Genomic DNA, 13,047 nt, shown 5'->3' on the forward strand with positions numbered 1-13,047 from the left:
CTATTAACACCTCTTGGTATATCATAAACAGAGTATTCCTTCGACTCGGAACATCAAAAATACCTTATGAAATTTGGAAATGAAAAAGACCGAGTGTAAGTTACTTTCATGTTTTTGGTAGTATGTACTTTATTTTGCGTGATCGTGAAATTATTGCTAAATTTGATGCTAAAAGTGATGTTGGTGTTTTTCTTGGTTATTCCTTGAACTATAGGGCCTATCGTGTTTATAACATGAGAACTCAAACTGTCATGGAATCAGCTAATGTTGTTGTGGATGATGAAAAAGATTTTGCAGATTTCTCCGAGAGCCTGAAATTGACAGATTCATTGAAAATGTAATTGATGACTCAAGTGGGCAACCTGATGGTTCAACACACAAGGTAAAGGAAGTAGAAGTTGAGTCTGATGAAACAATTCAAGTAATTGATGAAACTATTTCAGCTAATAATGAGACAGAAGACTCAGTTATTATCTCAGACTCCATTCGAAAAGAACCCTCAACTAGAGTAAAGAAGAATCATTCATCAAAGCTTATTATGGGTAACTTGGATGATATCATGGTCACAAGAAGAAGGTACATAAATCTATTTCAATTTTCTCGTTTTACTTCTTCTCTTGAACCAATAAATATCAAAGAAGTCTTGACTAATGAATCCTGGATCAAGGCAATGCAAGAAGAGCTTGAGCACTTCTCAAGAAATGAGGTGTGGACCCTTGTGCTGAGACCTGATCATGTGAATAAAATTGGAACAAAATGGATCTTAAAAAATAAAAGTGATGAGTTTGGAACCATTGTCAGAAACAAAGCTAGGTTAGTGGCACAAGGGTACACTCAAGTTGAAGGAATTGACTTTGATGAAACATTTGCTCTAGTTGCTCGTCTTGAATCTATTAGATTGTTATTAGAAATTGCTTGCTTCATGAAATTAAAATTACACCAAATGGATGTAAAATATGTGTTCCTAAATGGAATCTTGAATGAAGAAGCTTTTGTTGAACAACCTAAGGGTTTTGAAGATCCTCATTTTCCAAACCACGTGTACAAATTAAAAAAGGTTCTCTATGGACTAAAACAGGCTCCACGGGTATGGTATGAAAGATTGACACATTTTTTGGTGTCTCATGGGTATGGAAGAGGTGGAGTAGATAAAACACTTTTCATTAAATATATCAAGAAAGATATAATAATAGCTCAAATATATGTTAATGATATTATGTTTGGTTCGACAGCTAACTCTGGACTGGAGGAGTTTGTTCATCAAATGAAGGAGGAATTTGAGATGAGCATGGTGGGTGAATTAACTTATTTTTTAGGTATGCATGTCAAATAGTCAGAAGATGGGACATTTATTTATCAAAGAAAATACGCAAAAAATCTTGTTAAAAAATTTGGTCTTGATTCTTCAAAAGTCACCAACGGGCACAACTGTGAAATTGACTAAGGATGATAAAGGAATCAAAGCAGATCCCACATTGCACAGAAGTAGATTGGGAGTCTTCTCTATCTTACAGCAAGTCGGCCTGGCATTTGTTACAGTGTGGGGGTTTGTGCAAGGTATCAAGAAAATCCAATGGAGTCTCATGTAGAAATCGTAAAAATAATAATTTGTTATGTACACAGTACACAAGAGTATGGTATTTGGTACTCTAAAGAGACTAATCCTAACTTGGTATGCTTTAGTGATGCTGATTGGGCAGGAAACTCTGATGATAGGAAAAGCATGAGTGAAAGATGTTTCTATTTGGGCAACAACTTAGTATCCTGGCTAAGAAAAAAGAAAAATTCTATCTCTCTTTCTATTGCGAAAGCATAATACATTGCATCAGGAAGCTATTGTGCTCAACAATTGTGGATGAAACAAATGATGATTGACTACAGATTTAAAATGAAAATTCTAATCATAAACTGTGATAATAATAGTGCAATAAACATATAAAAAAATCTTGTTCAACACTCACGCACAAAACACATTGATATAAGACACCACTTTATTAGAGATCTGGTTGAAAATAAAACTCTAGTATTAGAATATATTGAGACAGAAAAATAGATTGCTAATATCTTCACAAAAGCACTTGACTCGGTTCGGTTTGATTCCCTTAGGAAATCCTTCCGGGTTTCTGCTATTTAAATTATCTAGACATTATTGTTGTTTTCATATCTACGTAATTCATGATATATTTTTTTCTTTAAGTTTTTGTTAACCATCAAGCAATGCATAGTGTTCACAAGGAGAATTTATTATGTTTGATCAAACTTGCTTTGTGATGTTGCATAATCTATGGCTTGGAATAATTTTGTGATCCTACTCAATATATATTCGGATGAATTAATTTGGGTAAATAAAAATGAGCATTTGATGTTAATTACAGTTATTTTATCATGCTCCATTTTGGAATAGAGCTACCTACACTGATGTGTGAAAGCCAGCCTTGAGTAAGTCGGAACCATGTAACTAGAAATTATGTGGAGGATACACTACCATTGAAAAGGGATACCATCAGTATAGTGTGATAGCATCCATAATGGTTACAAAAAAAAAGGCTATAACTGCAAAAAAGGGCAATGATCCCTCAGAAAAAGGTCAATTCAAGAAAATGCCATAAAGGGACAATGTACTCTTGCTTTCACTACACACACTAATGTCTGATAAATATAGCAAAATTTGTCTCATACCCATATTAATTTGCTCTAATATACTAAGTGACTAATCCTGATTATTCAGATCATGATTCTGTACCATCACAAGACAGGTTGCATTATTAATTTATTCTCCCACTTGAAAAATATTTCTTTGATTCTTTGTTAACAAATTCTTCTCTGAAAAATAGATCATTGCATTAATCTCATGGTGATTGGCAGCTGGCTTTAATTTGAAAAAAAATATGAATATTTTAAAACAAACAAAAGCAAAAAACACTCCTCTTCAGTTTCATTTTGTTTCTCTCAAAAACAAGAAAAATGGTTCGCACCAAACACTCCGGTCCTCCCAAAGCCATGAAACCCTCAAAAGAAACTCCACCCAAGAACCCCACTGACACGTCATTTGCCTGTGTACCTCTATCTACTCCACCAACCACCCGTTGCAAAACCCTTGCATGCAAGTCCACTTTTTCTGTAAACTTTGGGAAATCGCTCAAAATCCTGCCTGTCATGCCTCTATCAAAGAATGTCGCAGGTTCTTTCTCTGCAGCAACTGCACCCTTTGCCTCTGCAAGTCCTAAATCGTTCTTTGCAAAATCAGCTGACGAGGCTATCAGATCCTCGAATCCACCTGCCAGTGACCAAGTAATACGTCCTCATTCTCCATCTGTCGTAACTAAATCTGTTGAATCTTCTCTTGCAACACAAAGTTTGAAAAGGAAGAAAGCCCTAACTTTAAAAAAAGACTATGTCAAAAAGGCATGAGTGGTTGAGTCTTCCAAATCGAAACCATCTTCTTTGAAAGAGGTTCAATCATCTTCTCATGAGGCTTCTGACAAACATCGTTCCTCTAGCACTGAAATCGAGGATGTGTTTCTTTCAACCACACTGTTGGCTGATTCTTATTCCAGCTCGAAGGGTGATTCTGATCCTTCAAAGGCGGAGTCTAATTCTTCAGAAGCTGAGTATGAAGAAGGTTCTGGTGAAAAATCCAAAGAAAAATCATTTAAGTCTATTGTGCCTATAGACTCCTCTCCTGATGTTACAAAGGGCACTGAAGAACCTCAGCCTAAGACCTTTGTATTCCCAACCCCCTTGGCCACAAAGGTGCCTCCTAAAGCTTCCAAATCAGGTGTAACCTTTAAACCTTACTCTCATTTATTTTGCTATAATGATAATGAATGTGATATGCCTCTTTATGCTCATTGCAAGTTCATTTGTGAGAAGAACTATGACGTGGCTACTCATAGGTGTTTTGGGGTTGTGGGTTGGTTACATGAGAGGGGTTGGATTGATTCTTTACAAGGGTTTACAGGTTATGTGGATCGGGTAGTAAAGGAATTTTATGCAAATTTAACTGATGATTTCTTAAAATATGGTTCTCCTTTGTTGGGAAAGGTGTATGTCCGAGGACATTTCTTCTCTTTCACTACTGTTGCCATAGCAGCTGCTTTGTAAATTTCCCATGGAATCGAGTTTGAAGATTTTGATGTGGATAAAGATATCATCCTGTCTGAGATAGTGGGGAAACAAGTTACTTGGAACTCGAGCACTGTCATCTACATTAGCAATCTTACTCACCAATATGTGGTTTTAATGAGGTTTGCACTTTCCAATTGGTTGCCTTCTTCTAATCCTGCTATTGTATCCTAAGATCATGTTGTATTGTTATTTAAAATTGGAACAGGAGTGTCGGTTGATCCTGCTCCCCTTATTGTGGAGAAAATTATCTCTTTTCAAAGGGGTAAAAAGAAAGGCTTTAATTTGATATTCCCTCAACTAATCTACAAAGTTCTAGCCACTCAGAAGGAAGTCCTTATTCCTCATGAGTCAGTTAAAGTTCCATCTCCTAGTCTGACTTTTAGGCCACCTGAATGGAGGGAAGCTTCCAAAAAACAAAAGACAGTGGTTCTGCCAAATGTCTCTACAGGTACGACTTCTGCATCATCAATTCCAAAGGATGTCACTACAAAATTGGATGCTTTGGATACCAAACTCTCCACGGTCATTCCTCATTTTGACAATGTGGACGCTACTCGACAACTCGTTCTTCAACAGCTACAGGCTCTCTCCACCAAGACTCCTTAAGATTTTTATTTTGATGCACTTTGTTGTATTTACCAACTCTAGACCATTTGTTTTAGGGCGAGTTTTCTTTGTTTTATTTACCACTGTTGGATTGTGTTTAATTAAAGGCATTTCCTTGATCTTTCTAACAGTGTTGTTGCAGGATTTAAACATATGTTATCTTTGTCTCTTAAAAAGCCAAAGGGGGAGATTGTAAAATCCTCTTCATTGGAAAATTAAGAGACAAAAATATTTCAAATATTTTCATTATTTTTCTGTGATAAAAATGTGTAGGTGAGCTGGCATTTTCTGGTATATTCAAGCTGGAAAAATCTAGGTTAATTCCTCTTATTTCTTCATTGCTTTAAATGGGTAAATCTCAAAAATAAGGAAAGTTTTTGACAAAAATATTCCCTTGATCTTTGTTATTTTATTCCTAAGTTTCAAGGATGGAATATTATTGAGGTGATTCTAATTTTGGTCTCCACGAAAATGAACTTGGACTGAATTATGTCATGGAACGTTTAAATCCTGAAACATCAGGATCAAGTCTGCTTTGACAAAATCTTTATCTGATCTTCCAAGATTTGTGCTGAACGGAATTCATAAAGATTTCAAATACTCTCATTTAATATTTGATAACTTTAGAAAACTACCAGAAAAGCTTTTTTCTCTTCTATAAAAAGGAGCCATTTTCCTTGGAAATTTCACCTCTTCTATTCTCTGGTTTTCAATAGATAACTTGTGCAAGAAGGGTTGTTGTTTTGATGTTTCTTTGAAAGGAAAGCCTTGGTATATCTTTCTCTTTCACTAGTTGTTTTTGAACAGTTACAAAGGTACTCGTGACACATACTACCTTTGGGAGAAGGTACATTCAAAGACTCACTTCAGGAGGAAGTGAGAATTCTTCAAAGGGGAAGAAGGGATTTCAGACTTTTGGTAGATTTACAAAGATTGGATTAATAGACTGAATACTTTCAGATTGCGGCAAATAATTAGAGGGAGTCTATGTTTGCCTAAAACAAGTCTATTGTATTTGAGATTGTAACACCCTGGATAGGCAAGACCATTACACTGCGTGTTTATAAAGGTGCAAGACTTGCCAACCAAGTCAATTAGTTAGAAACGTGTTATTAAACCACAGTTGAACTAGGGTTAAAAGATCTTGGTCTCAAAAGCTTCATTTCTTATAATCAAACATTTTATTTACATGGGATCCCAGAAGTAGTAAAGTTAAAAGACAGTTTAGAAAATTTCAGGATTAAAATACACTTATTAGCCACTCTAAGGCAAAACAAACAATTAGGCTTTTCTCGTCCTGTACCACTCCTCGACCATGGTGGCCGATCGGCTGACTATGTACATTCAGCCCCAAAGCTCTCCATCTCAGGACTGGTCCACCTAGCCTTTGCCTTTACCTGCACCATGTAACACCCGTGAGCCAAGACCCGACAAGAAAACACAACAACAGAGCACAATCATCAAGTAAACAACCAGATAACTTATGCAGTATAATCTTATACTCAACAGTTCAAACATTCACGTTATTCAAGTATTCAGCATACCAAGTACATCATTTCATATTAATAATCATTTTACACCTGATAACCAGGGTTAACGCCCTTAGGCCGCACCCTTTATTTATCCCAATAACTCCGGCTCGCTTAAACCGAGCTCAGTGAATATTAAGCTGTCCTCAGCTACCAGTGGCCGAGCCGCGCCCTGTGCGCAAGAATTATTTACGGAACTCTTAGGCCATTTAACACATGTCCCATGGCATAATACCATCTATCACATCATACAGATATAGGGAGCACTTAGTCCCAACACAACCACATAATCAGGTGCAGTTTTCTTACCTTTAGATTCTGATAGCTTTGTTCAATTTAACCCTTAAGCACGATTCCGTCTGAGCCATAACGTACACCTAGACATGGTCACAAGTTAGAACCAACTCCAAACTTCAATTCCAAAACCTAGCCTCGAGACCAATCCTGAGCCCTCGGGAAGCCCTAATTCCACCAAACTGGGTGGTGGAATCAAACCCCGAGCCCCCGGGCAAAAACCCTAAGAAATAACCCAAATATCCCCCTTCTGGGAACAGGGTAGCGCTACAACACCCTAAAGTGGGCGCTACAGCGCTACAAACAGAGCCAACAGGCTCCCAGACACCCAAGCCTAGTGCTGTAGTGCCCTAAGGCTAGCGCTACAGCATTAGTCACAGCCAGACAATACCCAGACTTCTCCTCTTCGAACATCCTCGAGCCAAAACCTTCCAAAATCCTTCCAAACCTTAACCAAACTCCAAAACAAACCTACCAACATCTATATCTCACCCCACAAGTCCCAACCATACAAAACTCAATCACATGCACCTCAAATCAAAGAAATCACCATAGATCAACTTAGAGCTCAAAAACTCAACAAGAAAAACAACTGAAACCATAGAATTCAAGTGACAAAGTTTCTTACCTTCAACAGAGAAGTTCAACCTTAGGCTATCCTCCACTCTTCCTTAGCTTTCACTCCTCAAAAGTTCAGCCTTAATTCCCTAGAATTCCCACCAAAACTCAGCTCAAAATCCATATTAATACTAAGAACCAGAAACTGAGTAACAGCCTCAAAACCTTACCTCAAGTGATGAATAACCTTTGCTAATTCCCCAAGAAAAATCAAGGATCCTAGTGTTGAGTCTTAACCTAAGCCTTCTCTGAATTTTAGCTCCAAATTTCCAGAAGAATTGGTGAAGAAAAGCCCAACCGAACAAGAGATTAGGCCCTGTTTTCCCTTCTTTCTTTTCTCCTTCTTTTTCTTTTGTCTCAATCCTTTTTCAGACCTCTACTACCTTCTACACATTCCACTAAGGCATAAAGCATTATAATACTTATCCCTACTTTTAACTTAAATGACCAATTTTCCCTCCCATTTAAAACTAAGCTTTTAAACCTCCTAAGGGCATTTTAGTCATTACACCCAATTCCCTCTAATTCCTCGAATGTCTCTAATATTTACCGCTTACTTCCTGACACCTAACTTATCACCAATTATATTCCTAAATATCATAATAGACTACAATATATTTCCTAAATTCCCAGAAATACCCCCAGGCTCGCCCCGAGCCGGGTATAAATCCCCACCGTGACTTTTTCGCTAAACGGCTCACTAGGACCGCCTCGAGTCACAAGTTACAAATATATCCACATAATAATGTGGTCTCAACTATTTATCACAGTTATTTACATTTATGCCCTCAACGGGCCAAAATTACGTATATGCCTTTCTAACCTAATCAGGGCCTACATGCATACTAAAACACATAGTCATGCATCACAGACATCCAATTAGTCATATAACATGCTTTTAATCAGTTAAATCACATATAATCCAGTTATGCCCTCCCGATACACTAATCAAGGCCCTTAAGCCCTATTAGTAAATTTGGGTCATTACAACTATCCCCTCCTAATGAGAATTTCGTCCTCAAAATTTACCTGAATAATTCGGGATACTGATCTCGCATCGCTGACTCAAGATCCCAGGTCGCCTCCTCGACCTTACTATTCCTCCACAACACTTTAACAAGAGGAATCATCTTATTCCGTAGTACTTTATCTTTTCGATCTAAAATCTGAATCGGTTGCTCCTCATAAGCTAAATTTGTCTGCAATTCCATGTCTTCATACCTCAAAACATGTGTCGCATCTGAGACGTACTTCCAGAGCATGGAAACATGGAATACGCCATGGACTCCAGACAACGATGGTGGCAAGGTTAACCTGTAAGCCACCTGATCGATCCTTTCCAAGACCTCAAAAGGTCCGATGAACCTAGGGCTTAGCTTGCCCTTCTTTCCAAATCTCTTCACCCCTCGTAGTGGTGAAACTAGGAGAAACACATGGTCCCGAACCTGGAACTTCACGTCCCTACGCTTGGGATCACCGTAGCTTTTCTGTCTGCTCTGTGAGGCGAGCATCCTAGCTCGGTTCTTCTCTATAGCTTCATTTGTCCTCTGAACCATATCTGGCCCCAAATACTTCCTCTCACCCATCTCATCCCAATGAATGGGTGATCTACACTTCCTCCCATATAACATCTCATAGGGAGCCACTCCAATCGTTGATTGGTAACTATTGTTATAGGAAAATTCAATCAACGGGAGATACTTACTCCATGACCCCTCAAAGTCGATCACACACGCTCTGAGCATATCCTCCAACACCTGAATCTTCCTCTCAGACTGTCCATCAGTTTGAGGATGAAAGGCTGTGCTGAACTTCAACTGAGTCCACATAGCCTTCTACAAACTACCCCAAAACTTGGAGGTAAAGATAGGATCCCGGTCTAACACTATAGACTTAGGAACCCCATGGAGACGTACGATCTCCCTCATATACAACTCTGCATACTGATCCACAGTATATGTCGACCTCACTAAAAGAAAATGGGCTGACTTGGTGTATCTGTCCACTATCACCCACACCGAGTCATGAAGCCCTACTGTTCTGGGTAAACCTCCCACAAAATCCATCGTAATATCCTCCAATTTACACTCGGGAATATCCAAAGGCTGAAGCAACCCTGTCGGTCGCTGATGCTCAGCCTTCACCTGCTGACAGGTTAAGCATCTGGCTACGTACTCTACCACATCCTTCTTCATCCCGGGCCACCAATATAACGTTCGTATATCATAGTACATCTTCGTGGTACCCGGATGAAGTGAGTACGGCGTCGTATGTGACTCATCCAGTGTCTCTCATCTGATCCCCTCATCAGCTGGAACACAAATCCGTCCCTGATACCGAAGCAAACAAACCTCAGAAATAGAATAGTCCTTAGCTACTCCCGCTAAGACATTCTCTCTAACCTCCTGTAACTGAGCATCTACCAATTGTCCTTCTTTAATTTGCTCTAGCAGGGTCGACTACAGAGTAATATTGGCCAACCGGCCCACCACCAATTCTATCCCCGCTCTGACCATCTCATCAACTAACTCTCTCAAGATCTGGGTGAAACTATATAACTAACCTGGGCCTCTCCGGCTCAATGCATCCGCCACTACATTGGCTTTCCCTGGATGGTAAAGAATATCACAATCATAGTCTTTCACCAACTCTAGCCAACGTCTCTGCCTCAAGTTCAGATCCTTCTGGGTGAAAAAATACTTCAAGTTCTTGTGATCAGTGTATATCTTGCATTTCTCCCCATATAGGTAATGCTGCTAAATCTTCAGTGCAAATACCACTGCTGCTAACTCCAAATCATGGGTAGGATACTGTTGCTCATACTCCTTCAGCTGTCGTGATGCATATGCTATAATCTTCTCATTCTGCATCAACACATAGCCTAAACCCAACCTCGACGCATCGCAGTAGACAATAAACTTCCCTTCCCTCGAAGGAAGACTCAACATAGGCGCGGTAATAAGCCGTCGCTTCAACTCTTGGAAACTGTTCTCACCGTTGTCTGACTAGATAAACTTCAAATTCTTCCGTGTCAACTTTGTCATCGGTGCCGCTATCTTCGAGAAGCCTTCCACAAACCGTCTGTAGTAACCCACTAGACCAAGAAACCTCTGCAACTCTGATGCGTTCCTTGGCATCGGCCAATCCCTAACTACCTCCACCTTAGATGGATCCACCTTAATCCTATCTGCACCAAAAATATGTCCAAGGAATGTCACTTCTAGTAGCCAAAATTCACATTTCTTAAACTTGGTGTACAATTGGTGCTCCCTCAACCTCTGTAGAACCTGTCAAAGATGAAACTCGTACTCTGCCTCTGAACTGGAGTACACTAGGATGTCGTTGATTAAGACAATAACGAACTGATCCAGAAAGTCCCTGAGCACTCTGTTCATTAGGTCCATAAAAGGCTGCTGGGGCATTGGTAAAACCAAATGACATGACTAGAAACTCATAGTGCCCATACCTCGTTCGGAAGGTCGTCTTCTGTATGTCCTCGTCCTTGATCCTCAGCTGGTGATAACCAGATCGAAGATCAATCTTCGAGAACATTTTCTTACCCTGCAGCTGATCGAACAAGTCGTCAATCCTTGGTAGGGGATACTTATTCTTGATAGTTAACTTGTTCAAATCCTTGTAGTCTATACACATTCTCAAAGTCCCATCCTTCTTCTTCACAAATAAAACTGGAGCACCCCATGTCGAGTAACTAGGCATGATGAACCCCAAATCCAAAAGCTCCTGTAGTTGTATCTTCAATTCCTTCAGTTCTGCCGGTGCCATCCTATATGGTGCCCTTGACACTGGCTCTGTCCCTGGCGCTAACTCAATAACAAACTGAATCTCCCTACGCGGCAGCAACCCAGGCAAGTCCTCGGGAAACACATCCTAGAACTCGCAAACCATCTTGGTCTCCTCCGGTCTTGTTGGCGAAACCCTGGTGGTATCCACCACACTAGCCAGAAAACCCATACTTCCTCCTTGTAACAGATCATTAGCTCTCAACGCCGATATCATGGGTACGCGGGGTCCATGCACCACTCCCACAAGGACAAATGGATCCTCGCCCTCCGGCTCATAGGTCACCATCTTCTTCCTGCAGTTAATAGTAGTTCCATATCTAACCAACCAATCCCTAGCTAAAATCATATCAAATTCCTCCATACCCAACTCAATCAAGTCTACTGACAATTCCCTACCATCAACCATCACTGGGAGTGCTCTAATCCACCTCCAAGAAACTACCAGTTCTCCTGTAGGAAAAATAGTCCCAAACCCTGAAGTACAATACCCACTAGGTCTACACAGTCTATCAATCACCTTACTAGAAACAAATGAATGTGTAGCACCAGAGTCAATCAATAAAGTAAAAGGAGAGCCAGCGCTAGAAAGCTGACCTGTCACTACCGAGGGACTAGCCTCAGCCTCCGCCTGCGTTAGGGTGAAAACTCGAGCTGGAGTCAAGCTATCCACCTTCCCAGCATCTCCCTTCTTCACGGTCGGGCAGTCCTTCTTGAGGTGTCCTACCACCCTGCACACATAACAGGCCTTAGCCCGACACTCGCCCGGATGGCGTCTTCTGCACCTCGTGCACTCAGGATAGGTCCTCCATGAATCACCGCCTCCCTGACGACCAGCTTGAGTACCCTGAACTCTACTATCAAGACCAGGAGCGTTCGAAGCATCAGGGGTCTTCCTCTTCAAATCACTGGGGCCTCCGCCCCTACCAGAACCAGAATATGGAGGCACTGCCCAGCGGCCCTCCCGCCTTGCTGCACTCTCCCTCCATATCTTAATTTCCGCTTCCTTAGCAGTAAGAGCCTTCTCTACAGCCTGGGCATAAGTTGTCCCTCCAGGAACTGTTGTAATCCTCACATATCGGGCAATCATAGTATTAAGCCCTCTAATAAACCTGTGCTGCCTAGCTGCATCAGTAGGCACAAGGTCTGGTGCGAACTTCGCAAGTCTGTCAAACTTCAGGGAAAATTCTGTAACTGTCATGCTGCCCTAAACCAGCACCACAAACTCATTTACTTTCGCTGCCCTGATGGCAACATTATAGTACTTCTGACTTAATAGGTCCTTGAATCCTTTACAACTCAGTGTAGTAACAACTCTAGTCTGCGATGCCACTTCCCACCAAATACGGGCATCCTCTCTCAGCATATATGTGGCACAGTGTAACGCCCTACTACCTTAGCGCCATTACTAAGTGAGTTTAAAATGTGCAATTAACTCGCTAAATGAGGTTTTTAGAACAAAAGTGTGATTAAGCAAAAGTCAAGGCTGTAATCTTTGAAAATACTCTATTTCATTGAAAATCTCAAGTGTCTAACATTTGGGATCCCAAAATACAGTTTATAAAATATTTACAACACAAAATGGGTTTACAGATAATTAACCAACAAAATTATAGTTTAATACAGCCATTTCTCAAAATGCCCCCAACCAAAGCAGCCGGGGAGGCCAAACATGTACGCGTCGCTTCATCCTCTCCGTACTCATGGCTGGTTGACTTTTCCTTTGCCCTTACGTGCAACACAGAGCACCCATGAGCCGAAGCCCAGCAAGAAAACTCACACAGCACATAACATAAGCATATCAGATAGTCAACATATCAGATAATTCGTCAATTAAATAAATAGTTCATCAGACTAAACAAATATGGCCATGTCGTCCCAGAAGTGTTACCAAAGCCTGGGGTCTCGGTTCTCACCATAAGGATATCCATGTATCCATTGGGTTCTCACCCTAACAATAAGCACTCCATGTGCTAAGTGTTATTCCCAGCCTCACTGCCGTTCTCGGCCTTCGCCGTTCTCGGCCCTTCGCCGTTCCGGGCTCCTTTGTCGTTCATTCTACTATAATCACA

This window comes from Humulus lupulus, chromosome 4 (assembly GCF_963169125.1).
Source record: "Humulus lupulus chromosome 4, drHumLupu1.1, whole genome shotgun sequence".
Lineage (NCBI taxonomy): Eukaryota > Viridiplantae > Streptophyta > Magnoliopsida > Rosales > Cannabaceae > Humulus > Humulus lupulus.